This window comes from Panthera onca, chromosome B1 (genome assembly GCF_046562875.1).
Source record: "Panthera onca isolate mPanOnc1 chromosome B1, mPanOnc1 haplotype 2, whole genome shotgun sequence".
NCBI classification, from domain to species: Eukaryota; Metazoa; Chordata; class Mammalia; order Carnivora; family Felidae; genus Panthera; species Panthera onca.
Window position 1 is genome coordinate 102039122 of NC_138342.1, and position 26004 is coordinate 102065125.

The following is a 26004-nucleotide window of genomic DNA, read 5'->3' on the forward strand; positions in this document are numbered from 1 at the left end:
GCCACCCTTTCCTTTTTCATTCGGACAAGTGAGTAAAGGTTTTGCTCCGAAAGAGGACCCTGTTCCCTCTTTTGAGGGTGGGGTTCAGCATATGTTCCTCGGAACAATGGCCAAAGAGGGATGGTCTTATAGGGGTGATGGGCCCTGGACTTGGTACAGTGTGAGCCTCAGTGGGCAACTTTGACCACTACAGGAAGAGGAGAAGTGACAGCAAAGAGGAAGAGAATCGTGTGTTGGTGACCAGAGGTGAGGAGCTTCTGGTAAGATCTATGGAGATGGTGGGTCTCAGTATTGACTGCTGTGGCAGGGACAGGGTTTGGGCACTCAGGAATCCAGCTGGGAGCCGAAAGAACACAGGACGGGTGGGACTCCAGACAGTGTACCTCAGTTAGGATTTGAGTTTATTTCTCATTGCCATGGTTGTAGCCACTGCTGTCGCTGTAATGAGTGTGCCTCAGAACTTACATCCGAAGCCTCTGAAAGAAGCATTATGATGTAGTAGAAAGTAGAAAATAAGCTTTTAGAGTTGAACCTAGTGGTGGGACCTAGGGTAAGTCCCTTAACATCTATGAACCTTATTGGTGTGGTTTATAAAAAGAGAAATAATGTTACATTGGGAGACCATCAATAGGCTTAGTCATAACATATGTGCAAGGGCTAGCACAGTGCCAGACATGTGGTAGGTGCTCAATAATTGAGAGCATGGTTAGTATTCTGAGGGCCTGGCCCAGTTACCAAGCATTCTAACAAATGAGTTTGGAGAGTAGGAACCATACATTTTGTATATTGCTGAAGAGAAAAATAATTTAAAAAACACAGAAAAATTTCAATTTGGTTCAAAAGATAATCAAAAAGTTTAGTCACACCTTGGATAAAAAAAAGGTAACCATATTCCCTATTTGGGTTTTATGACATTCATAGCAAATCTTTTTACAGTATTCTTTTAATATAAGAATTTGCTGGATAAAAATATTTTTTGTTGTTTTTAACTAGTGAAATGTATTATATATAGTTCATGAATTTCAATTGGCCTTAGATTTATTCTACAAAAGAAAACATATTTACTAAGGTTTATTTCTTGCTTATAAAGCTCAACGTTCTGACAAGTGAGAGGCAGAATGAATTACAGCTGATAAACTCTGCTTTTCCCTTTAGATCGCTAAATGCATGAAACATAGTTATAATCTTAATATAACATTTTGACTTAAGATTTAGAGTAGAAAAAGAAAAACATTCTACCAAACTTTTACATACAAATAGAACAAATCCTACATGACCCTGCATTACTGGGTATGTATATCCTCAACTTTGGATCTGTTTCCTGATTCTACCCAGCAGATTAAACAAGGGTTATGGTTCCCATGAGTTGTGCTCTGGATTCTGCTCCTTAATCATTCAGATGAGTAACTTGAGCCTTAAGAAAGGAGTACATTCCATTTTAGGTTTATTTATTTATTTTTGAAAGAGAGAGAGAGAGAGAGAGAGAGCATGAGCATGAGAGCGGAGGAGGGACAGAAAAAGAGGTGGAGACAGACAATGCCAAGCAGGCTCCAGGCTGTCAGCACAGAGCCCGACATGGGGCTTGATCTCATGAACCATGGGATCATTATCTGACCCAAAATCAAGAGTTGGATGCTTAACTGACTGAGCCACCCATATGCCCAAAAGAAGTGTCTTTCTTAAAGTCATTTCACTTATAAAGGGCAGGACAAGGGTGCACTCTGAGGCCCATGACATTTCACTCTACAATTTGGTTGTTCACGATTTTAGGAATTGTCAATACAGCAGGACCGTAAGAGGGCTATGTTATCCCCAAATAATTGGGTTTAGGTTTTCCATTCGTTGGCTGTTGTCTGCTTCAGCTTCAAAGAAAACCTACTAGTGTCTACAACTGAAATGTAGCTGATTTATAAAGTCAGATGTTAGGACAGGCTTGGGAGGCAAGCTATGAGAATCAGTGTCTCACCTGCCACATATCTTTTATGCAGCTCCTTATTATGCAGCTTATATATGCAGCTTAGGAAAGTAAGCTGTGAGTTCTTGACCAAGGTGCATGAATGGGATGAATCATCCCAGATAAAATGAAACATGAAATAATGTATGTCTTATATGCTCATTGTCTCTTTCTGAAGGAAGGGCTTATAGTTTTTATCAAGTTCTTGACTTCCCCTAAAAAGCTGAAAATCACTGATCCAACAAGTTATTGTCTTGAGTGACCACTTTAAAATCAAATTTTACTGTGGCTTTCTCTAAGAGGACACTTCATTTATTTGTTTATTTATTTATTTACCATGAAGGAGCCACAGAAATTCATAAATGACTCTTTGACTCAAACACTATTACTAAAATCTTTATTTGAGGTGGCCTCCCTACTCAGTTGCAAGTGGACAGAGAATTACATAGACTATTGTTAAACCAACAGTTCTCTGAGGGGAGTGTGACAGAATTCAATGAAGTCTAGTAAATCCCTGTTAGACCTTGGCTTATTCATTGTTTATTTAGAATTAAGTGAATATAAACCTTCCGCATTATTACCCCTCATTCTTACCTTTCACTTACAAAAATAAACCAACATAGAAAGCAAACAGAAAAGGTATGTTTTTTAGAAATGGTATTAATATGAATTAGATTTTACCAGTAGGATAGTAGGTTAATCCAATATGACAATGAAGCTTTAAAAAAAAAGAAGCTTTTTAAAATGATGTAAATTGTGTAAATTATGTCTAAATTATCTAAATTATGTAAATTATGTGAGCGGATTTCCCCTAGACTACCATCAGAAAATTATGATTCACTAGTGGCCCAACCAGAGAAAATAGGGAAAGAGATGAATGGATTTCAGGTGTATTTGGAGCCTTTGGACATCAATTACATATTCAAGAGTCTCCAGTACAGAAGCCTTCAAAAAATTATTGTTAAGGAAAGGATATAGCATGTCTTTGAATGCCATGGTTTAATAGGCTTATCCAAGGATTATTTAATGATTTAAATTTTACTATTTGATTAGAACCTAGACATTGTCATTTGTAGAATCCTTTCTGGTACAAAAGATAATATCAAAGGTTATGGTTTCCTGCCTTGTAGGGCATTAACTGTATCTAATCTAACCATCTTATTCTAACATTCCTTTATTAAATTGCCTGTACCTACCCAGCTCCTCGAATACTCTTTGAATGTGCCTTTTTATCTTTTTGGATATTATTAATTAATTAGTTGAATTAAAACCACAAACAGAGGTGCCTGGGTGGCTCAGTCGGTTAAGTGTCCAACTTTGGCTCAGGTCATGATCTCGGGGTTTTTGGGTTCGAGCCTGAGTCAGGCTCTGTGCTGAGAGCTTAGAGCCTGGAACCTGCTTCGGATTCTGTATCTCCCTCTCCCTCTGCCCCTTCCTCACATATGCTCTGTCTCTCAAAACTAAATAAACATTAAAAATATTAAAAAACACAAACAGGTTCATTTTATACTGTATCATGGTCACGTTTTTAACATTTTGGGCATTGATGTTAACATCACTGGATATCTATACTTTAAAACCTCAAATTTCTAGTTTCTGATACTGAGTCATGGTGAGCATGCAACCCAAATTCACCAGACTTGGTTTTTATGGTTACATGCTATGGTTGCATCATTGGTACTGGCAAGTAGTGTAAATTCCTGAAGAACAAACAAATAACTACAATCTTAGAAATAACCTGAAATTGGGGCGCCTGGGTGGCTCAGTCAGTTAAGTGTCCGACTTCAGCTCAGGTCATGATCTCGCGGTCTGTGAGTTCGAGCCCCGCGTCGGGCTCTGTGCTGACAGCTCAGAGCCTGGAGCCTGTTTCAGATTCTGTGTCTCCCTCTCTCTCTGACCCTCCCCCGTTCATGCTCTCTCTCTGTCTCAAAAATAAATAAAAACGTTAAAAAAAATTAAAAAAAAAAAAAAGAAATAACCTGAAATTCATTTAATTCAAGTCCTGCATTTAAGACAGAAAAAGGAAGCTCAGGGGAGTCAAATGACAGCAAAGCCAGGGCAAGAATGAAGGACACTAGTGTTCTTCCTTCCTCCACACACTCGCCCACCTCTTATGTCCACATTTCCTCCCGGCCTGCTGCCAAGGTCACATTTTACGCTTTGATCTTACACCGTAAACCAAGACTTTTTAGGAAAGATTCCGGAGAACAAAGCATATTTGCAAATATAAGACAAGGAAAAAATCGATAGTGGGTTCCTCTATAACGGAAATGCTTCCAGATGTCCAAAGCCCAGGAACTGTAATCTTTGGTGATTCTGAATGAGAAGTGTTGTCTAAAAGACTATAGTGAAGGAGTAATTTTTAGGTTTTACTTTTTGTTATTATGATTAGTACTCTGAGCATATTCTTGACCAATTTGGAGAGAAATAAATTACTCAATAAAGATTACTTTGTGAGGGCGCCTGGGTGGCTCAGTCGGTTAAGTGTCTGACTTGGGCTCAGGTCATGATCTTGTGGTTCATGAGTTCAAGCCCCATGTACGGCTCTGTGCTGACAGTTCAGAGCCTGGAACCTGCTTCAGATTCTGTCTCCTCTCTCTGCCCCTCCCCCGCTCATGCTCTGTCTCTCTCTCTTTCTTAAAAAATGAATAAACATAAAAAAAAAAGCTTACTTTGTGTATATGTGTTTTCGATGAATAAAGTCATGATGTCTTAATTACTTTAGTAATTAGGAACTTTAACACTTGTGGCTTAAGAAGGTAGTAGAAGAGAAAGGTTTGCTTGGAGAATTAAAAAAAAATTTTTTTTAACATTTATTTATTATTGAGAGACAGAGAGACACAGAGCATGAGCAGAGGGAGGGGCCGAGAGATGGAGAGACACAGAAACTGAAGCAGGCTCCAGGCACTGAGTAGTCAGCACAGAGCCCGACACAGGGCTCGAACCCACAACCTGCGAGATCATGACCTGAGCCGAAGTCGGATGCTCAACCGACTGAGCCACCCAGACGCCCCTCGGAGAAATTTTAAAGTTGCATTGGCCTCAGGCAAAAATGGATATTTCTAAAGTTTTACCTAAGCTATGTGCTTTAATAATTTAAATAGTGTCTAAAAATGGTCTTTGCATGTCTAATACTCAAGCCCAGAGGATAGGGGTATTTCTTATAAACATGGCCTCTGTTGTAGCACTCAATTTGCATTCTTGTCTGTATCCTTATTCATTTCCTCTCAGCTTCTGTAATGTGCTAGGTTGCTGAACTGATGTGCCACGTGCCCAAGTAAGTCAAACCTCTTGTGGCTGCAGCCAGGACAAACATGCGGGGAGAGAAGCCAGGTTGGAGCAGAGATGTAGTGAACTGCAGGTGCTGCTCAGGCCATGAAAGGGCACCAGTGAGCAAAGTTACATAGAAACCACATCCTCCCACAGTTATCCTACTGAGTTGGCCTCTTCATTGGAACTGTTCCGCACAGGTGAAACACTCTCATTCACAAGGGCAGAGTGACAGATTGAGAGTAGCATATAGTTTCCGTGAATAAACACAGTTTTGTCAGAAGATACTCTAATAAGTGCATACATTGGCCTTTTTGCCTGGCTTAATGTTAGCCATCCTACGATTCTCACCTTAAATATGGGAGGGAAACTGAATCCTAGATTGCATGAGACAGTCTGACTATGTACTTCCATAGCAACCTCTATTTCTCCCGTTACAAAGCTTATTACACTTTATTGTAATTGTGTGTTTACTTGCATGTATTCTCCATTAGATTATACACCTCTGGAAGCAGGACAGGTTTAGCTTGCTTATCCTTGCAGTTCAGATCCTTGCTGGGATTATTAAATATTGGATAAGAGGACAAAGAGTCAAGAACAACTAGATCTGAAGTCAATAAAGATAAAAGGTAGTACTGAAGAAGGAGAAGCTTATATTAAAAAGTCATGTGTAGGCTTTTCCTCTGTCTTTTTTAGATGCATTTTTCTCCATGGTATTTATATTATTTCTTCCCTCCTCATTTCAATACATCTGCCTCTGAGCAAAAGAGCCAACAAAGGCTTAAAGGCTATGAGTATTGTGACAGGGACACATCTTTCTGCTACAAAGTATAGTTTCGGGGATCAGTAAGCAGGGTTCAGGAGGTATTTCTGATTTGGGAAATCCTTTCCAATTCCCTGGAATCAAACTCACAGATCAATACTTGAGAAGAAATATAAACAGGGGTAAAAGCTTATCCAAAGGCAAATATTAAGCATGATTCTCACCTAACAGTACTTCTGAGATTTTATTAAGAGGAAAATGACACCATACTAGATCTCATGAACAGGCTGAGCCCGGAAGAGCACAGAATGTTAAGATGTGAGTTTCTCTACTTTGGGAAGCAGGGATGGTAGGAGAGGAAAAGGAGAAACATGAAGAGGTCATGCAAACATCATTACTCTGCTTACCATTTATTACAAAGTTAAAAATAACACAAAATGCACCCACTGACAGGGATACAGGAAGAGCATAGCTTGATAGCTTTATGGATCAATAGGGGGGTGGATTCTTTGGTATTTTTGTTATTTTTGTTTTAATATGGGATACTATCATCAAGGTTGGTTTTTATTTATTTAAAATTCCATTCTCTTGAAGAAGCAGACTATAAAAAGCGAATAATTTTAAAGATTGAAGCAATAGAAAACACAGTTCCTAACCAGCGTTATGAACAAGTTAAGCTTTCATTTTTAAGTCAGGAAAACCTTGGCACTTACTCTAACATTTGCATCATCTAGTCAATGCTTTTGAACCTTTGATCTATAGTGTAAATATATTCATATTGGCTTATTGATGAACACCTGGAAGATAACAAAATTAAACTAGCTATACATGCACAGAAAAGTTATATATTTTATCATTAATTTTGAAGGGTGGTCGACTATCCACTTCAAAATATGCCACTTCAGCATCAGGATTATTTTGAGGTTAAAGTCACTTGAAAAACAGTGGATGTAAGAAAAGCATTCTGCTCTCCCCTTTTCTTCCTGAAAACAGGATAAGACACCCCCCCCCCCCTTTGAAAGATGTCCTCCCTGAACCAGCAAGAAAGGAACATTCTCACTATCAAGGACAGGAAGACTGAAAGAATTCTGCATAAACAGACCTTGTTAAATAATTCTTATCTTTCTTTAACCTTACTTTAACATATTTTCTGTTTCCACAAAAGCTTCTCTTTGTTCATCCTAGTAGAAGAGCATTTAGGTTTTGTCATTTCTTTGGGTCTTCATTTCCATACAAGGGCTCCCATATCACATGAACATGTGTATGTTTTTCTCTCTTAAGCTGTCTTTTGTTACAAAGCCCAGCTAAGACCTAAAATGGGCAGAGGAAAGAATTTTCCTCCCCTGTAATGTTCTTAGAAATAAGAATTTCAACAGAAACATTAAATGATATATTTTACAGTTGAGTCTATGTCAAAAAAGCAAAGAAGATAAGTTAGGTCTGGTATAGTCATCTGATGTAACTACATTCTTTTTTTTTTTTTTTTTTTTTTAGTATTTATTTTATTTTTGAGAGAGAGAGAAAGGAAGATAGACAGCAAGGGAGGGGCAGAGAGAGAGAGAGAGAGAATCCCAAACAGGATCTGCACTGTCAGTGCAGAGCTCAACTTGAGGCTTGATCTCACAAATCCTAACATCATGACCTGAGTCGAAATCAAGAGTCAGAAACTAAATGGACTGAGCCACCCAGGAGCCTATGTAACCACATTCTTATGTTGACTATAGTTTTCCTTTCATTTCATAAAATGTATCTGCCAAGTCTCTATACAATACCAAGGTGTGACTAGGAAGACTAGAAGATTAAATTTTGAATCATGTCTAATTATATTTTCTCTTGGATCATTGACCATGTATTTAGGTAACAGTTACCATTAACAGGAAAACAATATCATTTTAAAACTTTTCTCTTAAATCAGTATTGTTAAAGTTGAATTTCACTGGGACAAATATTTGAAAGGTCTTTTTTTTTTTTTTTAACACAACAGCTACTGGTAAAAGGATTTTATTCAAATTCCTCTAAATTATAGCAAAGGCGGGGAGAAAGAGATGCTTTTAATAACTATATCTGAGACATTAAGTAATTTAGAGACTATATACTTTTTTCTTTTATTTAAAAAAAAATTTTTTTACATTTATTTATTTTTGAGAGACAGAGTGAGACAAAGTGAGAGCGGGGGAGGGAGAGAGGCAGACACAGGATCGGAAGCAGGCTCCAGGCTCTGAGCTGTCAGCACAGAGCCCGACGCGGGGCTCGAACCCATAGACTGTTAGATCATGACCTGAGCAGAAGTCGGATGCTCAACCGACTGAGCCACCCAGGCACCCTAGAGACTGTATACTTGAGAGCAGTATAAAAATTTTATAGCAGAAATTGTTTACCTTTCTACTTAATTATTCATTAAATAATACTTATTTAAACTATATCAGCTTAAATGTGATATTTTTCACATCTGTTTTGAAGTTTCATTTCAAGACCTGGTTGCCATTCTTGGTTTTAATTTATGACTGGTCTCTGGGTCTGCTGCGGCATATAGTGAACCAATGAAGACTGGGGAGTGAGGCAGCTTGCCCATCAGAATCTACACCAGTTTGGCTATGGATATAGAGGAAATAGTGGAATCAGTTATGAAGATATTCCTTCTGTGATAAATTTTCGGAAGATTTCATAACAGCTTTACCAAAGTTACAAACTGACAATTTAATGTCTTCTATCTCCTGATGGCATGTTTTCAATTCTTTTGTGTAGTTGATTGGGTACAAGCCTACTTTTCGTCAGATCCCTTACATTCGTTACAGGCAGTCCCTCCTATGCTGAATCAACTCATGGTCACTTATTGTGTGTGGAGTAATCCTATGCATGTAATAAGAACTGTGTCTGAAACGTATAGAAATTTAAGTAGGTTCATCCGCTGTTGGAAATACTGCATTGATTGAATGAAGCCTCTAGAGGGCACTCTGCATTCAGTTCAGGTGAAAACCAGTTTCTGATGTTGCTCACATCTTCATTTTGAATTTTGAGGGAGAGAGAGAGAGAGAGAGAGAGAGAGAGATGTGTGGTGTACACATGTGTAATAACTGATGCCCATTTCTGTTTATTTTCTTTTTTTAAACTTAGAAAAATTGTATTTCTTTATAGGAATTTTTTTTTTAAGTTGCAGTCACTGTTTAACATTTATGCCCTAGACTTGTACCAAATAGATTTCCTCCTATAGTTGTAAACTGGTTTATGAAAAATTTCAATAGTCCATATTCCCTTTTTTTGTAACATTCATATGAATCTAAAATGGATGAACCTAGAATTTCTTTTTGTGCCAGAAATTAAGAAGTATTCAGAAGGCTGGTTAAAAAATGGGACAATTTTAGCATCAAAATAAATAATAAGAAGAATACATCATAACTCATTAATTATAATAGGAACTCATTAATTAATTTATACTTATAAGGATTTTAAAGCAAACCTAAATAGGAACAGAAGTCTTTTCTTTACACTGGAGTGCCTACTAATAAAGGTAGAAGAAATTATGGAATAGAAAATCAATATTTGGCAGACATCACAGTAATAATTCAAATAAGAAATATCAATGGATGCTAAAACTAGTGGCTAAAATTTTGATGAGGAATGGAATTTTTACATAATTCATAGGATCTCCCTCCTGTCAATACTTAGTTAATACTGAAGGAAATACTAAAGAATAACTTTACATTGGAGAGTCTTGGCAAGCACCACCTTAGTCAAAGGATCAAGGTTAAAATCACCTGTAATGAAAAAAATCCAAACTCTGACCGTCTGATAAGATGCATTAAGAAAAAAATAGCTTCACATCTGTGGTATTTTTGCCCCAAATGCATAATCTGAATCTAATTATGAGGAAACATTAGACAAAAGCCAATTGAGAGACGCTCCACTGAATATCAGGCCGTAATCTAAAGTGTCAGGTCATGAAAGTCAAGGAAAGATTGGGGAACTATCTCAGACTGAAAGAGACCTAAAATCATAAAATATAAATGCAGTCTATGATCGTGAGTTGCATCCTTTTTTTCTATGAAGGGTATGAACAAAGTATTTGGCAAAAAATTGAATGGGTTTGAGGATTAGAGGGTAGTATTGTACCAATGTTCATTTTCTGAATTTATATCACTTTGACATAGGACTATTTTAAGCTGAAGACAATTAAGAGTAGACAAATACAGGAAGAATTCTCTGCCCTTCCCTGATCTCTCTAAAAGCAGAGCATAAACTTCCCTTTGTGAAGGTGGCATAAATTTCACTCCTCTTGTGTACCAGGATAAAAAGAGAAACTTTTATCCACAGAGATGGAGAGCCAGCACCGAAATGAATCTGCATAAATAAACCTTACTAAAATGGCCCTTATCATCCACTGGTTCCCCCATATACTTCCTACTCACTTCCCTATGATTTATCTTCCTTTGAAGCTCACACACTCTTTCCTTTGTTAAGAAGTGTATATACATTCCTGAATCTGCTTCTTTAAGCTTCACTTCTTTTTCTGTGAACTCCTGTACAAATAAAAATACTAATAAATGTATATTACTTTTCTCCTGTTAAGCAGCCTTAGTCAGTTAAATTAGCAGGCCCCTGATACTGAACTACCCTACAAGAGGGTAGAGGAAAAGTTTCTCCTCCCAGATAGGTGATTATCTTGTGGTTACACAGAAGAATTGTCCCTGGTGGTAGGAAATGCACACTAAATCATCCAGTGATAATTTATTTCAGAATGGCTCAGGAGTAAAAAGATCTTTGTACATTTAGAAATTTTTGATAATTTTGAAATTATTTTAAAATTAAAAAAACACTTAAAATATTAAACCTACAAAATAAAATCTGGTTTGATGCTTTATCTCACACTCAATGTAGGAATCATTTTATGAAAATGAAATTAGCATTTCATTATGTAACAGACGCTAAGACACAGGCCAATAAATCTTTTTTGAGATTTGTGAGATTAATGCAGACCAAAACAAAGATGATTAAGTGTTTTGTTTTACTTTTCTGAAAGAATGTGGAGGAAGAGCATTTGTATGAATCAAATTACTTTGATGATCTGTTCTAGCCATTCCAGAAAAACAAATGAGCTATTTTCACCATAATATTTAAAGCCCAAGCAGGAAAAAGCACAAAATAAAAAAACAAAACCCCCACATTTTGAATGTCTTCACCTTTGCTCTGTAATGGCTGGCATTTCACCTTCCTGTGGACTTAGAATAAACACGTCAGCTCTTTTGAATTCTCATATTATAGAAGCCTACTTTTGGAAATGTGGGTTAGTGTTAAAATCCATGCTCATTAGAAAAACAAAAGTCTCATAGAGACTTTTTTCTTTTAATTCAATAAATATTTCTTTAAAACCTCTTTGTGTGAGACCTCTTAACCTTAGAAATTAACCAAGACTGTCCTCATCTTTTTGGATGAGTTGTGAAAAGAAAGAAAGGTGCATAAAAGGGGATTTTTTTTTTCCTTTCATTAGTTATCTTTTTTTTTTTTTTTCCACACAAGGTTATGACCTTTGACACACAGGGGTTGAAATCAGTGTTTATCACTGTATTATTTTTAGTTGCAAAAGTTATAAAATAAAATTATATGGACCTTGTCTATTCATTTCTGAGTACAGAGAATGGGTTATTTATTTGTAGGTGAAATGGAAGAAACACTGGCTTCTTTATGTTTTTACAAAATATCAAACCATTGAATTCAGATGGGAATTATCAAGGGCCATGAATTATGTAAGAAACCAGCAAAGAAAAATAATTTTATTATTTGGTATAAAATTTGTTTTTGTTTTTCATATATCTTTACAGGCTTTATATTAAAGCAACCTGTAGTATTTGTATAAATGCAACTATACAAAGACTAGAAAAGGAATTACTGAAATTGGGTAGGTCAGAATACATGGCAGTGGGAGTGAATCTCACATATAACTGGTATTTCAGAGATCCAGTGGAAAAAGGAAAATCTTCAAAGGCAAAGTGGCATTCTGTAATAAAAATAGGGACCAAGAGGTGGATGAGGTGATAGTTTTTATGAGTAATAACAGGATGGATAGCAAACAGTAGCATTCTGCTAGAGACATGACATTCACCCTCACTCAGGGATGTTTGTTGAAATATGACAAACATAAAGTCATCCTGGCCAGGCTAGTCATAGAGATGGCAGCATTTATTGAGCATTTATTGAGCCCAGCATCGCACCGAACATTGTATATGCCTTATCTCATTCAATCCATAGACGTCTCTCCTGAGGTTGGAACTGAATCCCTTGTTTTACAGTTGAAAAAACTGAAGTTCACGGAGGATGAAACAATTTGCCCAAGCTGAGCTCTTAACCAATGCATTCCATTGGTCAGGGATTATGTGTAGACTGCCAAAGGTAAAACCTTAGAATAGATCATAGTGACACTGGTAGAGGCAGATCTTTTTTAAAAGCAGTGTTTGTTTGTTTGCTTGTTTTCCTTCAACAAATTTAAAAAAAGAAAAAAAAAAGACAGTAAAAAGGAAAGAGCCAAATGTAAGATTTGGTCCTGAAGAACTAAAAAAATTAGGAACTGGTACAGGAAATAATTGTGTGTGGTTGACCACATAATGGAGATCATAGCACAATTAGATTCAGAATTCCAATGAGATTTGGAAAGCCAAGAAATTGGCCAGATTATTTTTAGAAAAATGAAATTATAAATGTCCAGGGAAAAGAGTTTAGTTTTATAGATGAAAAAAATTTAATTGCTTAAAAATACACGTTCATACCAAATATAAGCATGAATATTTGGCACAGTCAAATCTCAACAATGCTGAATAAATAGGAAAAACAAGTATTTTAATACTTTGTAATAAATATTTTCATAATAACTGTTATAAGAATACAACTTTAATGTAGAAAATTTAGAATAAAATGATGGTAGACTTACTCTATTTTATTTATAAAGCCATATGCATTTTTTTTGCAAATTGGGATTAAGGGTATATAAATTTTTATATTTTACTTTTTCTGATTAATATATCATCAGAGTATTAAAGGCCTTTCCTTTAGTAAAGAAATCTGTGAGTAGAAAAGGAATTCAATTCAAAGCATTCAAGAATAAACATGAACCATCTTGGCTCAAAGTAAAAGACTTAATAAACATCAATAAAATACGATGTATTTAAGTACACCAAGACAGGCAAAAACCAGTCAGAAGGCAGTGTGACTATCGGTACAATGTAAAAGCTGATTTATGGAATTGTTGAATCACTATATTGTACACCAGAAACTAACTATATGTGGACTAACTGGAATTAAAGTAAAAACTTATGAAAAAAAAATGAAAACAAGCAGATGGATGTTCGGAGTTAAGAAACTTGATTTTCAACTTTCCTGTTAAAGATTTTGTGTGTTCCTCAACACCTAAGTCCAAGCTCAAGCACACGTAGGATCTATTCTAAGTCTAGCTATAAAGCTACACATAAACAAAAAATTGGGATTCACCCAAAGATTCTGAAGGAATTTGAGGGAAAATTTAGGAATCCTTCTCAAAAAATGGTAGCCGTCAGGAAAGAGAAATGAGGATTGCTAATATTATTTTAATTAATACGAAGAACCATATAAGAAAGGCAAAGACTTTACCTGTCAGCAATGTAATTTCATGATATAGATCTAATATGAAAGTAATTTAAGCTATAGAAAGAAATCTTTCTGTAAGGACAAATCTTGCTTCACTGAATAAACCCACGTGAGAACTTCACTAAGATTGTAGGTAGGCAAAAGCAATGTTAAAAATGGAGTTGCAATAAAAATGTTTTGTCGTGTTTAAAAACAACAGATTCTAGAAAAGAACTAAAGGGTGTAGAAAATAGATATATTTTTGGGTCAGTATAAATATTTGGTTTCTCTCAGGAAGCTGGGTTAGGAAAGATTTTGTTTTGTTTTGTTTTGTATGTAAATTACAAGAAAGAAAAGTAAACAATGGCAATAACATTTTTAAAGGCTTTTCAAACCAAAATGCTAAAGCAAAAGCAATAAACTACAGGAAAGTTACACAGCTTATGGAAATAGACCGAGAAGTAGTACACGACTTTCGTTATAAGGAATTACATTTAGAGAAAAAAACAACCCAAAACATATTATTTACTTATGAAATCATTCTCACAGCTCTATAGAGATTAAAAAAAAAAAAAAGACTGGATTTTTATCATTCAGCTATTCAGCAGATAATTATTGAACACCTACTACGTGCCAGATGTTCTTCTTGATGGCTGGCACATTATATCAATGAACAAAAAAGAAAAAGAAAATCCCTGCTCTTGTGGAGCTCACATCCTTAAAAACAACAATAATTATCTGGCCTCCAAACACACTTATTAGTGAATTTGCTGTCAGGTTCATTAATAAACATGACTCAGAAGATGATCCAGTGAGGGCCAAGTACTGATCAAGAAGATTAATTGCTTTAAAGTAATTAAAATTTTAGTACATCTGTTTGGAAAATATGAATAGTTTCAAAGAGAATGTTAACAAAATCACGGAATGCGTTCTGAGAACAACCTGTCTCTTCAAAAGTGACTATGATCTGCATTATGGCCCTAGAGTTTGTGTCATAAAACACATAGCTCTGAAGTATTTAAATCTTTTTAAATAAAAAGGAAGAATTAGGGAGGTTCCTCAGAAAGATACTATCTTTAACATGTAAAACTTCTAAAGAGCTCTTTTGAAAAGGGTACAGATCCTATGATGGCTGGAAATACAAAGTTGTAAAAAGCTTAGGGGGTGATTTGGTGAAACTCAAACAAAATAAAAAACCCTGCCTGGGCATGGAGAGGGTCGTAATCACAGGGACCCAGCAAGGGCAAGAGCTAGGAGAAGTTTAATAAAATGTAACAGTTACTGACAGCAGTTTTTATTTAAAAGTAAAAGAATTCGGGCATGAAGCCTGTAAGAAAAGAACGTTGCTCCTCTTGTAGTTTGGCGATGCCCCTGCCTGGCAGAGGTAAATGGGCTGGTGAAACACAGACCCCACATGTCCTGGACGTGAGTCAGGGGTCAATGAATTAGGGAAGTGGCAACTAGCAACCATTGATTAAAAATTTCAGCCCGTGACAAGTTACGAGGTATGAGATTAAACTTATAACTGAACTGATTATTATCTCCCCAATTCTCCCACACTCAGCTGGAACTGATTGTGTGTGCCAAGCTGCAACGCCTAGAGAAGAATGTTCTAGAGAAGAGAAAACAGAGCACGTAAACCCAAATTCACAGTGCTCAGAGGTGAAGCATCCCTTTAATACTCTCAATAAGAAAGGAAGCTAAGGGGGCTTGATCTTTTTGGGGTGACTTTGGAGCAGATAACTTGTCAGGGGAACTGACAGGGTGCAGTTGTTCTGGGTGCTGCTGTGCTGTGTGACACAGGAGGCAGGGGAGGCTGGAATGTCACCATTCCCCACTTGCCACGCCAACAGCTCTGGGGAGGTCTGCATACACCCAGAAGAAGTGGGCCCCTGTTTCTCAATCACACGACACACTCTATGGGCTAGTGGTGCCCTGGCAACTGTGTCCCCTCTCAAAAACTACAGTCAGAGGCAGAGCCCCTCCCTGGCACCACTGGGGTGGAAATTTGGCAGCTCTTCTGTTTGTATGTCGAGACACTGAGACCACTTTGAATCAGTTCCTTTACTGCCCCCACAGGGATACAGACATGCTAAAGGAACTTCCTCTGGCCGATTCTCACCCAAACAGGGGACACCATCCCCACCTGAGAGTACTAAGCAATGGCAGCGAGTTCCTAGGACCCCTGCAGAAGAATTTTTACAAAGAAGACATTTTACAAAAATGACAGATTCCCTTTGCATACTCTTTAAGAATAGGACTCTTAACAGTCCAAGATTTCTCAAAAACGATGTAGTAGGGCCCTCAGCAGTCTTTATTTAGACCCAATTTCTCAAAACCGTACCTAGTTAGAACTTGTCAGGCTGAGGGGATTTTCCACGCTTCTAAGCAACGTTTTTCATCTTTACACAGAGTTTTGGCCGTTGGCAGCTGCAGGGCCACTGGCAGTCTCTGGATGCATAAAGAGATCCCTGAGCGCACAAGCCCTGACCAGCAGGCTTCCAGTTCCTGTAGTGCTTTTGGTAACCACCAACGAACTGCTGATCAGAAAACATCCTTTTCCTATGACAGAACAATCTAATTCAAAAAGAACTCTGGCTGACACTTACTGCATGATTGATTTATTGACCAGGGAATTACTGCGGGCAAACAGGCACGCTGGCTATCCTTTCTTAAGCAGATTTTTGGTGTGTTTGTTTGGTTTGTTTTTATTCCGTCAGAGAGCTTTTTGTTTCTTTTCATCCATCAGATTTCTGGAACTCCAGCCTAGCCTGGTTGGCCATTCCAAGTCCTCTGCTCAGACTCTATTAAGAGAAAAACCAGAACTGTACTGGAAAATAATGTATCTGAGGTAGAATTAACCGGGAGGAGATTATCACAAAGTGAAACTGTTCTTTGGATCTGCTAGGTGAGAGTGAAAGTAAAGGTCACTTTTTGGTAAGAGACTCTGAATATTAGTAAAAATGGAACTGTGTGTTGGGGAAGAGAGTGGGAGTTGAAGGTCAAGGGGGAAATTTGGTGGCTGCAGTAACTATAGTTAATTTATGAATGGACTCTAAGCTACGTCAGTGGATGCTTCTGATGAGCCTGAATGAGTAGAGGGCAAGTAGAGGAAGTTTTGGGGTGTGAGGAAAGTCCAGAAAAGGTGCTAATCAAATGTTCCACAAAAGGGAACAACTGGGTAGCCATGTTGATGCTTTATTTAGTGCTTGGAAAGGACCACAGGAGGACTCACGATAGAAACCATGCAAGACGGCATGTGGTCACTGGCCTGCTTCTGACAGAGCAGCAGGCTCCAGAATACAGCATCTGGTTATTAGGTATTCTATTGGTATTGTGTCTCATATGTTTAAAATTAATTTCTAAACATTATTTTGCATGCTTCAAGAAACAAAACACAAAAGCAAAAGAACCCAAAACAAACAAAAAATAAGCCTTCTAAGAGGAAAACGTAACTAATGGTTCTTCACTATGATTTTTGCTGTAGACAAATTTAGAGCTGGAATACTTGTAAGTTTTCTAGATAAGCCTATCACTGTTTCAGGCAACACGAACAACTTTCTCCCTGTTGGTCTTCCAAGCCTATGTGGTCATGGAAAGAGCCCTGGACCTGGAATTGGAAGATCTGGATTCTAGACGTGTCTTTGCCACTACCTACCTGTGACTTGGGCAAGTACTTAGCTCATTTTTTGCCTAAAAATTAATGCAGTTATTCATTCAGTCAATGGTCATAAACCAAGAAACTGCTAAATGCATGTGGCTCTCATTTTCCTCATATGTAAGTTAAAGGAACAACCTTAGGTCAACCCAATATTGAAATCATATAATTGATTTAAAAATGTCACTTTTTTCTTTTTGAGAATGGAGATAAAAATCTAGGTTCTCTGGGGATGCCTGGATGGCTCAGTTTGTTGAGCATCCAGCTTCAGCTCAGGTCACGATCTCATGGTTTGTGAGATCAAGCCCCACATGAGGCTCACTGCTGTCAGCACAGAGCCTGGAGCCTGCTTCAGATCCTCTGTCCCCACCTCTCTCTCTGCCCCTCCCCTGCTGTGCTTTCTTTCTCCAAAATAAATTTTAAAAATCTTAAAAAAAATCTAGGTCCTCTGGTATGATACATAAACATTGCATATTTATCAAAATATTAGGCTATGTATTTTAAAAATTTTTTTAAATGTTTTTATTTATTTTTGAGACAGAGACAGACAGAGCATGAGCAGGGGAGGGGCAGAGCGAGGGGGAGACACAGAATCCAAAGCAGGCTCCAGGCTCCAAGCTGTCAGCACAGAGCCTGACGTGGGGCTTGAACTCACGGACTGTGAGATCATGACCTGAGCCGAAGTCGGATGCTCAACCAATTGAGCCACCCAGGCACCCCAAGGCTATGTATTTTTAATTAATAAACTTTAAAAAATTTTTTTACACTATAAAAGTACATCTATTTTAATAAGTATGCATTAGAGAAGATAAAAAGAAAACAGTAATATTTGTATTCTTCCTTGAGTTCTACCTTACTGTGATAATTAGTATTAACATAAGTATTCCATATTTTTCCCTATGCTCATAACAAATATAGATATATATGTATATATATATGTGTATATATATATATATACATACATATATATATATATATACAATATTTCCTTTCTTTCTGTTTTAAAATAAAAATATATAAAAATAAATAAGTAAAAATATAGTCATATTATACATTACTCTGCTAATTATTTGGTTATTCTGTATTACTCTGAACATTTTTTTCAGGTTCATACATATAGCTCTAACCAGTTATTTTTAATGGCCAAATATTATTTGAAAATTATGAATGGACCAAATTCATCTAATCATTTCCCTATAATGGAATATCAAGCTGTTTCTAATTATTTTTTCCTTTTTAATCTCACTACAATCAATATGTAATAGAAATATTTACCTAAATATATTCTTACACAATGATACTTTATTTATATAGAATAGATTTACCAAAGCCAGATTGTTGGGTTAAAGGGTTTGAATGTTCAAACTTTTAATTATGCTTCCAGGTTACTTTCCAAATTGGTTATAACAATTTTCTTTTCTATCATTTATGTGTAGGACTTTTTTTGCTACGAGTTAGCTCTAGATATATTAATATCTTTGCCAAAATGGGTATTCCATTGTTGTTTTAATTCGTGTTTTCCTAATTACCAATGATGTTGATCATATTTCAATATGGTTATTATTTATTTGCTTGTTCTATTCTATAATTGCTAGTCCTGGTTCTTCACTGACCTTCCCTATGGGCTCCTTTTTCTTTCCCATCTGCAGTAGTTCTTTGTCTAGCATTTTCACAGGTATAGGGGTCATAGAAAAAATAAAAAGCAAGTTAAATGGGATCGGGATCATGGGTGTTGGTTCGGGGAGGTAGGAGTTGTAATTTTATATAGGTGATCAAAGGCAGGGCTCATTGAGAAGGTGACATTTGAGCAAGACTTACAGTGAGTATAGGAGTGACCCATGTAGTGTACTGGGGAAGCAGCATTTCCGGTCAAGGTAGCCAGGGCCAAGACTCTAAGGCTTGAGCTTGCTTGGTATGTCCAACAAACAGCAAGGAAGAAGGTATGACTAGAGTAGAGAGAGCTAGAAGGGGGGCTGTAGCTGATAATACTAGAAGTAAAAGGGAGTCAACCCAAGGAGGGCTTATGGGTATTAAAAAAGATCTTGGTGTGTGTGTGTATGTGTGTGTGTGTGTGTGTGTGGTGAGCATAACATAATGTATAGAGTTGTTGAATCACTATGTTGTATACCTGAATGTAACATTGTGTATCAACTATACTTTAATTAAAGAAAAAAATCTTGGCTTTTATTCTGAGGAGATGAGGGTTTTGAGCAGAGAAGTGGTATGATGTGACATATTTTGGAAAGATCACTCTGATTGTGTGTAAAGGGAGGTAAAGGAAAAAGGTATAGGCCTATTTGGAAAATAATTGCAATAATCCAGGCAGGGACACTAATGGTATGGATAGAGTGGTAGTGGGGATGTGGATAGAAAAGGATTGGATTTTGGGTGTAATTTAACCAGAAAGAGGAGGAAAGGAGGTGGGGGAGAGAGAGAAAGAGAGAGAGAGAGAGAGACAGGGAGGTAGAAAGAGAGAGAGAGAGAGGGAAGAGAGTTAGATAGTTAAAGGATGCCTCTAAAGTTCTTTTAGACTAAGCACCTGAAAAAAAAAAAAATGGAGTTGTCCTTTATTGAGACAGAGAAGAATGAGGGAGGAGGAAATTTGAGATACTTAGAGAAATAGAGGTTTTTTTTTTTGAACCTCTTATTTTGGATGTCTTTAAGAAATCCCCATGAAGACATACTTTTAGTTATGTTGATATATGATATGTATCATATATTCAAATGATATGAATATAAGACTTGATCAAATTTAATCCTCACCTTAAAATAATAAAGAAGCCACAGTTATTTCTTGATTTGCAGTTAAGTTAAATATAATGATGATGAACTTCTTCCTTAAAGATAATCTACAAATTATTCGTTATTGTCAGAGGCATTTTATCACAGACACATTACTTAGTGTTTTGATTTTTTAAATACAAATGTATTTAAAGGTGTTGAAATGTTAGACTTGGATCTATTCTGGGTTTTTCTTGTACTAAGCCCCTGAGGGTACAGAACTATGTAATTTTGTATTTATGGGGTTGCCTCTTGACATTTTGACTCAAAATAGGAATAAACTTAAGTATTAACTCCAAAGGGCAAAGAGCTAAGAACAAAATGAGGTGGTCAGGTAAAGGAAAATCTTCTCATTGGAAAAGAACAGTCATGGAGGGTCACATTAGTGAGAATATCTTGTGTATGTGGTCTGGGTTTGTGTTTTTTGTTTTTTGTTTCTTGTGTTTTGTTTTGGTGTTTGTTTGTTTTCCCTGTTTTTTAGCATTATTAGCTACTGGCAATTGAAAAGATGACCCTGAATGTTCAGAGATTTGTTCAAAAGTACAATGAAAACAAGCACAGGATGAGTAAAAAACAATGGTCAATGATCTATTTTAACCTAAAACATAAAGAAGACATTAAATTCTGATAATTATAGAAGGAACTTCTAAATCACAGCGAAAAATTAACAAGTTTCAGAAAAATCAGAGAAATTTTAATTAAGGTTAAGCCTATTCAAGCCTGGTAGAAACCAGGACAGACCAATACATGATTTATAATAGTTAAATGTCATTGACTTACTCTGTTATTGACTCATTCTATGTAGGTGCTATGTTTCTTTAGATCTTACTCTCCACATTACTTCATAATGATTTTTAAGTGTTTTATTTAACTGCTTCAGCACTGAGTTAAGATGTTAGTGAATGAAAACAAGGATAACAAACATGCAGATTTGAGGCATAGTTGACCAGACAGAGGAGCAGAACAATTTACACAAGAAGGCCAAAAACTGGGTGTGGTATAATAAAAGTATACTTGGTCTTTGGCCTTTGTTCTTAGCAGACCTCCTCAAACCCTTGGAGTTTCCTGAGTGATAAGAGTGTCTTATTCACAGAGGGCTCCTTTTGATCACACCTACATTTATCCTAGTGAGGTGACCCAAGGAGGGACTCCTAGAGATCTTTGGGCTGGCTTACTGAGAGGGCAAGGAAGCCCAGTCCCGGCTTCCCCCCACCCCATACCTTACTTATGCATCTCTTCCTTTTGGCCTTTCCTGAGCTGTATGCTTTATAATAAACTAGTAAATGTAAAAATGTTTTCTTGTGTTCCGTGAGCCATTCTAATGAGTTACTGAACCTGAAGAGAGGTCTGTGGAACCTTCAAATGTATAGTTGGTCAGTCAGAAGTATAGGTGGCTGTTGGGGTTTGTGACTGGAGTTCAAAGTGGGGTCAGTCTTAGAGGACTCAACACTTAAACTGTGGCACCTGTGCTAACTCCAGGGAGTTAGTGTCAGAATTGAATTGAATGAACTGAATTGAACACCCAGCTGGTGTTGGGAGAATTTGGTGTGCAAAAAATCACTCATTTGCTGTCAGAAAGAAAGATGTCACAAAGGGTATAAGTGCTGTTTATATTAACCCAAATATCATCATATATAGAAGGAATAGTGAACCCAGAGGAAATAACAAGCCTCCGTATTAGCCTTATACATTCAGATCAGTAAAATTATGGCAAATCTCACACATATTTATTTGTACTTCTGAAGTTCCATAAAATAACTGTAGAAGAATCAAGATCCTCTATTCTTTGATCCCAAATGGGGTGAGATAAATATCAGTTACATCATTTTGTTATATGATCTTTTATTTACTCACTCAACAAATATTTATTAAAGTTTACTATAGGCCAAGAATTGTCTTAGATGTTCCTTATATTTGTTATTGTAAGAAACAAATCCGTGACACATTTTTGGGTATTACGTATAATTTACACCTAATCTCACATGACTGCTTCTAAGCGAAAATTACTGAAAGTTGAAAATACTTTTAAGGCAACTGTTTTCTATACCATAACCTAATTTGGTTGCTAATTGGTTGTTTTAAATAGATCTGCATGTTGATTGAATGCTTACTATGTGTCAGAAGCTCTAAACGTATTATCTTATTTAATACTCACAACTATGATTATCCCCGTTGGGAAGATGAGACAATGAAGATTTTAGAGAGATTAAGTAACTTACATAAAAAGTGTGATTTAAACTCAGGCAGTCTGACTCAAGAAACCACACTCTTAACCACAATACTGATTTTAAGTGGTGTCATTGAAATATTAGATGCCCTTTTCTAAGGTCAATAAATAAGACCTTCTGCTACCAGCTTTGCTCAGAAGGGTAGGTGTGCTGCCCTGAGCCATTGATGAGAAAGGGTTTCACCATCCTCTAATAAATTATGCCATATAATACTTTTTAAAAAAGATCCCCACTGTATAGAGATGAGGTAACTCCTTGTACACTCTAGAGCATTTCCAATAGTCTTCAATCGAACTAAGGTTGATAATAACAGCACTTGTGCTTCTCTAAGGAATACTTGCCAATACATTGCCTGGGCTTCTAGATGCCTATTAGATATTAGCAGCTGCCTCATCCAAATTCCTCCACACATTTTCCCAAATCCTTACAGATCAACAAGGAGAGCAAATAAAATCAATAACAGGAAACTGCAGCATAAATAAGTATCTTAGGCTGCTCAGACTTCCATGACAAAATACTACAGATTGGGTTGCTTCAACAAGAGAAATGTATTTCTCAAAGTTCTGGAAGCTGGAAGCCCAAGATCTCTTAACAGTGGCAGCCCTGGGAAGGCACCACTGAACAGAGGGCATGAGATTTGGAAGAAAGAAGTGTCCTGTGGAATTTGGTGGTGAAAGGATATAAGCAAACAAGCGGTGGAACTGAACCCTAGGGAAATAAAAATCAGAATATACATCAACCTCAAATACATCAACTACCAAAGAAAAAGCAGTTATCTTTATCAACAGAAGAGGGTTCTCTTAGACTAAGAAACCTAGTAAGACACACTCACCATATCTACACAGAAACACCTGCTATACCCAGTCCAGAAAAATGATTACAGAATGACAGGCAACATCCATTAAAAACTGAAAGAAGAAAATAGAAAATGACAATCAAAAGGTTTTAGCTGATGAAAATATTCTCCAAAACAACAAACACAGGGCACCTGGACGGCTTAGTCAGTTAAGTGATTGACTTTTGATTTTGGCTCAGGTCCATGATCCCATGATTTGTGGGTTGGAGCCCCACGTTGGGCTCTGTGCTGACAGTGTGGAGCCTGCTTCAGAGTCTCTCTCCCTCTCTCTGCCCCTTCCCTGCTCTGCCCTCTCCTTCTCAACAATAAGTAAACATTACAAAGTGTTTTTTAATTAAAAATAAAACAATAAACACAAAACAGAGGAAAAGTGCAATAAAACACCTCCCCTCCAACATTTCTAAATAAGTATTATTAGATATAAAAGAGGACTTTAAATCATAAATTCAAAAAACTCAGAACAGAAGTGGACCCAAAAAAAAATTTTTTTTAATTTAAAATGAGATATGACCAAATTCAGGAAAGAAATTGAAGACAATGATGAAAATCATCTCATAGGTGAAGCCCAAATTACAAAGTATCCAAGGGAGAATAGATCTGATGGCAAGTCTAATAAGATGTTTTGAGTAGAGGAAACAAAAATAAAATGAAAGGCTCAGAAAGAAAGTACTAAATATAGAACAGCAAAAAAGATCCTATATACAATGGATTTTCCTCAATTAAGAAAAATAAAATAATGGAGTAGAACTATTGTTAAAACTGTAATCAAAGGAAAAGTAAAACCTTAAAGTTGTTGTTGAAAGTGCCCATCATATACCTTGGAAATTACAAGTCAGAGTCTAGCAAAACTGTTTACTTTTAAAGAATCAGAAAAAAATATGTTCATCTGGGAAAAACAAATACCAAGAAACTTACAAAGTTTCTTGACTGAAACATACAAAAACAAGACAAAAATGACACAGATTTTTTTTTTTAACTTAGGAAAGTATGAGTAAAGAATTTTGCATCCAGTGAAGCTGTTTTATATGTATCACAACTAAAGGAAATTTTGGCAAAAGGACTGTTGATGAGTATTAAAATAGTAGACCTAAGAATACATCCAGAACTAAAACAAAGGCGAGGACGAATATGAAAAAGTGTTACGTAAATTTTATGTGCTCTTACAAAGTGAAAGTAACTTAGAAAAAGAAAAAAAATTGGAGAAGGGAAAAAATAGATATTAGAATAAGTTCATTGATTGCTGCATAAGTTATAGATAGAAGTCAACAAATGTCATTTAAATCTAACAAATAGTAGAAGACTAATTAAGGAAAAAAAGATCAAGGGAATTTTAAGAGTTATTAGCACAGAGTTAGTCAACTACTAAAACAAAAATACAAGCTTTCCTAAGTGCAAAAATAAGTACCAAATCTAAGCAAATAAGACAGATTAAGAGAAACAAAGTAAATCTGATATTAATGTTAACATCAAATAGTAACAGAATCGAGAACAGATACACTCGTCTTATCAACAAATGGAAATGGGATTAACTCGGCTACAGGATTTTCAATGTGGTTTACAAAGCAAAACAAATCTATGCTGAAGAAAAGACACTCCAAAACCAAGGGATTCAGAGAGGCTAAAAGTAAAGACTGGGCTAAGGCTGAGCAGACAAATGAAAGCACCAAGAATGTTGGGGTTGTGATCAGTAAGGTAAAATTCAGAGGCAAAGCATTAAATGAGACAAGTTAACACTCTGAAATTAATTGGAAGTAAATACACTTGATAATTCACCTATCTCTGGCCATTAATTTGAAAATGTCAGATAACATTAAACACCAAGTCTCACTTATGAAATAATTCTTACAATTGATCTTGACATACTTTGTTTCAGTAATGAGCAGATAAACATTATATCAATAAGGTATATAGCACATATGAATTTAACTCTTCTTTTCTTGAAACCCTTTTAGAATCCCAAGAAATGAATTCTTGAAACTATCATTAGCCCACAAGGACAAAGAGAACTGGAAAAGGAGACACCAGTAGATGAGATTTTCTTAATCACTTTCTAGAAGAAGAAAAGAAGTTTCAATTGAATTATGGGGGCACAGGAAGTTAAAACCAGTCTCTTTAAAGAAAGATGCCAGCAAGAAGTGAGGACAATTTTCTCCAAAGAATTTCTGAGAGGCTAAGCACTTGAAAGGGCTGAAGAAAAAATGGGAAACGAGGGAAGTGATTCAGTGTCTGATTTTGGAGCACTTGAATCCCTCAGGTCTCTTCCCACAGGAACCCGTGCAGCCTGGCAACCATCTTTAACACTATATGCGTAGCCAGAGACTGATTCTTTTGGGAAGATAAAACCAAAAGCCTCTGGGCTCAGGGACAGAGGCTCAGAGGAGGACAGAGAGGGGTGAGGGTGAGGGGTTGCATGAAAATCTACATAGAAAACTGTAGTAGAAGATCTCTTCCCACGTTTTTGCTCACAATACCCATAACCAGCCATATGTCTCAAGACTACACATTTGGAAAAGTCCTCGCTAGAAAAACTGAACAGCCAGAAAAGACCCAATGATCAGAAGTTCTGAGGTGGTACAGAAAATTCTAGGAAGTAAAAGTGCACTATAGGCCAAAGAGTAACAGTCCAGATTGGAGAGCTGAACAAGGAGTTCAAGAAGGGAGGGTGTTAGAAAAAACAGCATCTGAAGGGATTGACTGTAGAGAAAATATCAGAGGTAGGGTGTCTCATTTACTGAGGAGGACTTCTCAAAAGTCAACCAACTAAAGCAGCAGAGCAACTTTTAACTCAAGTGAGGGAGAACATTCTTAGGAGAGAACTTTTGACCAGACTGAAGTAGTACTTGGTTCAACACTAAATAATATGTGGAGCAATACTAATAATGCAGAAAAATTACTCTCTGTATC

General features: G+C 36.6%; 1 protein-coding gene and 1 long non-coding RNA gene across 4 annotated transcripts in view; one reads left to right on the forward strand and one right to left on the reverse strand.

The window, feature by feature from the left end:
* The window catches only part of LOC132692140 (uncharacterized), a 45837-nt gene extending 28722 nt beyond the window's left edge, over positions 1–17115 (forward strand). The window contains exons 3-4 of one of the 2 annotated variants that reach the window (XR_009616200.3): positions 15142–15239; positions 15990–17115. This is a non-coding gene — a long non-coding RNA (uncharacterized LOC132692140). Of the gene's footprint in view, positions 1–15141 lie in introns of both variants that reach the window. The other variant, XR_014137619.1, reaches the window with a different exon arrangement.
* Positions 1–26004, reverse strand: part of TNIP3 (TNFAIP3 interacting protein 3) — a 92400-nt gene that overhangs the window by 58845 nt on the left and 7551 nt on the right. The gene's annotated exons all lie outside the window — the stretch shown is intronic.